Below are 4792 nucleotides of genomic sequence, written 5' to 3' on the forward strand. Positions count from 1 at the left end.
TAGTCACTATTTATCATTATTATGATAAGATGATAAGGAAAGAATGCTTTGGTCACCGAAAATTCCCACGAAGCAACTGAAACATACCGTATTTTTTGGAATATAAGACGCACAGGAGTATAAGACGCACCAAGATTTTGAAGAGGCAAATTTTAAAAAAAGTTTTTGAACTCTGCAGACCTTGCAAAATCGGGCCCGTTTTTTGTTTAAAAAAAGGGCATGCATAGCTTTTAGGAGGCTTATAGAGTGCTCCTGGAGGCTGGGGGGGGGGCAAAAAACGAGCAAAAAACCACCTATTTTTTCACTCATTTCTGCCCTCCCCAGCCGCCAGGAGCACTCTGGAAGCCTCCTAAAGGCTATGTACGGTCATTTTGGTGAAGGGGACGGGGTTTGGGGAAGCAAAAAATGCTGTATTCGGTGTATAAGACGCACCCAGATTTTCAGCCTCTTTTTTGAGAGAAAAAGGTGCGTCTTATACTTTGAAAAATAGGGTAAATAGGACTCGCTGTTTTTTTAAAACTCACAATTCATCAGCAACTTTTGCAAGTATGCCAAAAGAACATTGCAACTAGATTTAAAGAATCAGACTGTGTGGCTGTTGATATAATGCATAAATCAGGGGTCAGCAGCCTTAAACACTCAAAGAGCCACAAAGGTCCTAACCGGAAGCCCCCCATTCAATTCTGGAGCCAACTGGAAGTCCGCTTTCCCCACCATAGAGTCTCTTCCTAGCGTGGCATCCTTTTTCTTCTTCCTGTCCTAACCAAAAGCCCTATCAATTGTGGAGCTGACTGGAAAACCTGCCCCTTGCCATAGAGTCTCCTCCTGGCATGCCCTGTTTCCTCCCCCCCCAAACCGGAAGGTCCTCTCTATATTGTAGTGCCGACCGGTGACAGGAAGCCGCAGCAGAGGGATGAAAGAGCCACGTGCGGCTCCAGAGCCGCAGGTTGCTGACCCCTGGCATAGATCAAAGGATGTAGGAACGATTTTTTTCACATGTGCCTTTTGCAGTGCCCATGATTTCCAGTTCAAGTAGTCCTCCACTTAAAACCTTTCATTTAGTGACTGAAAAAAAGCGGCTTCTCATCACACGTAGGACCTTCACAGCATACTCAAAGTCACGTGATCAAAATTTGGCCACTAGATAAATGGCGCGTAATTCACAGGTTACGGCATCCCAGGGTCATGTGGTCTCTATTTGCAACCTTCCCATTGGCTTCCCCAAGCAAAGGCAAAGGGGAGGGGGGAGCCAGATTCGCTTAATGACTTATGTTGTTGTTGTTTATTGGATTTATATGCCGTCCTTCTCCCAAGGACTCAGGGCGGCGTACAACATTAAAAAAACACGTATTACAAAAGTTTTTAAAAAATTAGAGTATCCAAAAAACAAACCCAATTAAGATTAACAATAACATTTTAAAAATTCGATTAAAATTAACAATAATCAATCATTTATTTTATTTTGTTCAGGCCAGGCCGGCTTATGTGATTCACTTAACAACTGCAGCTTAATGAGCCATGGTGGCACAGTGGTTAAGAGTGCAGTACTGCAGGCTACTTCTGCTGACTGCCGGCTGCCTGCAATTTGGCAGTTCGAATCTCATCAGGCTCAAGGTTGACTCGGCCTTCCATCCTTCCGAGATGGGTAAAATGAGGACCCAGATTGTTCGGGTCAATAGGCTGATTCTGTAAACTGCTTAGAGAGGGCTGTAAAAGCACTGTGAAGCGGTATAGAAGTCTAAGTGCTATTGCTTTTAATAACCATGACAAAAACGTAAGTAAAATCAGCATCACTCACCTAGCAACCATACTGAATAGCAACAGAAATTCTGGTCCTAATTGTCATAAGTCGAGGACTACCTGTATGGCAAACAAATCTTAGAGGAGACTTCTTGGAGTACGCAGAGCTCAAAACTGCACCTCTTTTTATGGATTGGGGGATAATCGGAGTGATTACAAGAGGCAAAATCCAAATACTTCCGACAAATATTTCCCTTGAAACACAGCCTCCTAAAATTAGTTCTCCCTTGACTTCCTTCGGCTTTCCTGCTTTAGGAGCCTGGTTTCCCAAGTCCTGTCAAGGCCAGATCAGTCTTTGAGCCAAAGAAAATGTTGTGCATTCTTGTTATAAGGTGTGTGTGTTTTCAATTAACTTAGATCATTTGTGTTATTTCCCTGTCCACCCAATCCAAGATGTTTATTCAAAGTTTCACCATTTCAGAGCGGGAATTGTGTTAATTATCATAGCCAGAACAACAACCAGATAGGAGGTATCTTATGTACGATATCTTATATACAATTAAGAGTTGTTAACCTAATTTTGCGAAGCTTCTTCTCTGGGACATTGTACTGCAAACTAGGACATACAAAACCTTTGCCGGACCAATTCTCGAATACAGCTTGTCTGCCTGGAATCCACACTGTATTGATGAAAGAAATGTCCTTCTGGGTTCGGCTCCAAGTGGGGAAAAAGACACTGGAGACATGGAGGCTGCTTGGAAAGATGGTTTATTGGTGGACAGGACCACATGGCTTGAGTCCTTAACAGAAAAGGTGATCACATGCTTCAATGTTGGTGGAGAAGAAGAGAAGGGCTGAGGGAGGGGCTTGCTAGGCATTTTATAACCTGTTCAGTCCCACCTCTCTGTTTCCTGTTCCTCTGTAAGAAATGTATTCTGATTGGTTGTCAGACTCCCATGGGGCCATGCAGGGGCAACTCTCTAGGCTGTGTTTTGAATCCAGGTTTGGTTGAGTTCTCAGATGCCATGGGGTGAGTTGGGGCCAATATTATAATGCTTTAATCCCATCTCCCTGCAGCTGAAGTGGGGAAGCCTTTATTATGTAAAGTGGACTAGCTTGGCCTTCTTAATGGCCCATTGACAAAGTGGGGATGGGCAGGAAGCGAAAGGCAGCTATTCTGTCTTTTAAAACATGTTTCTTTCTTTTCATATCCAGAGAAATATTCTGCCTTTTCAATATTTCCTAGGATATTTCATTTTTCTGGGAGAGGGCTGGGTGATAACTTCCTACAGTATATATCGGACATCAATACGATAGAGCGAGTCCGGAGGTATTTCACTCCTCTACTCACAGTAGAATTCCCTATGCCACCAGGCTTGAAATTTTGGGCTTGGACAATCTAGAACTATGCCGACCAGGGTCTGATCTAAGAGTATTATGCAAAATTCTCTGCTACAACGTCCTACCTGTCAATGACTACTTCAGTTTCAACTGCAATAATACCCTGGTAAACAATAGATGATAAACTCAAGGTAAATTGTTCCAAACTTGATTGCAGAAAATACGACTTCATCAACAGCGTGATCAGTGCCTGGTATGCACTATCCAACTCTGTTGTTACATCCTCAAACCCCCATAACTTTAACCTTAAACTGTCTAGCGTCTAGCAAAATAATATTGGTGGAAAATTCAAATACGGCTGACAGAGCTAACTGAATTTAAACCAGAATTATACCTTCTGGGAATTATAAATGAGAAATATAACAAAGGAGTAACCTACTTAACGATACATATTAAAACAGCAGCAAGAATGGTCTTTCCCCAGAACTGGAAAAACAGGGAAATTTCACTAGAAGAGGAAGTAATTAGGAAAATTCTGATGGCTGAAATGGATAGATTGACGTGGGAATTGAAGAATAAAAGTGAAACAGAATACTATAAGATCTGGAATAAATTTTTATCGATGGTTGGAACAGTAAAGAAGGACCTAAGATAAGAAATGATTAGAATTTAGAGAATGGAAAATTAGAATTATGTATGTAATTATAACAGAGTGAAAGTGGATAAGATAAAATCGAAAGCCATATGGATAGAAGAAAGATGTCTTTATATTTGTAAATACTGAATAGACCAAATGTAAATAAGCAAGGTGTTTATGATATCTAACTTATATTTTAGTATGTATGGCAAATACAAAGGCAGGACAGTTACACTGTGTCCAGTTTTTTATTGTGTGTTTAATAAAAATATATATTTTTTAAAAACTATCTAGCGTGGACTTCACCCTTTCCTAAGAGGTCTGTAAGGGGCGTGCATAAGCGCACCAGTGTGCCTACCATCCCTGTCCTATTGTCCCCATTTATTCATACCCATTTCCTGTGTTCATGACCATGTTTATACTTGTTATCTCGTACAAGTTTGACAAACTAAATTAATACAATAAAATAGATAAATAAAATATATTGCATTCTTCATGGGCAAAGTGCAATATAAGATACAGGATAAGGAAGTTATAAATGCTATTTGAAAATGGTAAGGCTACTGATAGGAATGTTGTAACTCGAGAAATGGAACGTCTGTGTGGCTTGTATAATGTGTGCAAATATTACAATTGTGACTGATGCCTGAACAAATGCAAACAAGGGATAAGTTTGATAAGCGTGCATAGAAAGGCGTCTGGCACAATTCTGACTGCAGATGAATACAGGTGAGAATAGCAAACTTTGGAAAGTACGATGTGACTTTATTTTGCAGACAGTCTCCGAAGAAGACTTCGAGGCTGGTTTAGAAAAAAAAAGCACACGATCAGGTTTGAATTATGAAACATTTTTGCACAAATACGGAATTGGAAGCCAGTTAGTGACTGCGGTAAAAGTTGATGCGAGTAAATCATTGTATGCGGATAATTGGAACGCTACCATTGCAAATGGTTCAACCCTGAACAGAGATTTTAAACAAGAACGTGCGATGTTCCCTTATTGTTATTTATTTGTGAATGAATAAAGAACACATTTCAACATATTTAAGAAGGAACAGTGACTCTGTCAAGGGA

This window comes from Thamnophis sirtalis, unplaced genomic scaffold (assembly GCF_051295495.1).
Source record: "Thamnophis sirtalis isolate CommonGarterSnake01/CBP01778 unplaced genomic scaffold, rThaSir2_p1.2 scaffold_10, whole genome shotgun sequence".
In the NCBI taxonomy this organism is placed as follows: Eukaryota; Metazoa; Chordata; class Lepidosauria; order Squamata; family Natricidae; genus Thamnophis; species Thamnophis sirtalis.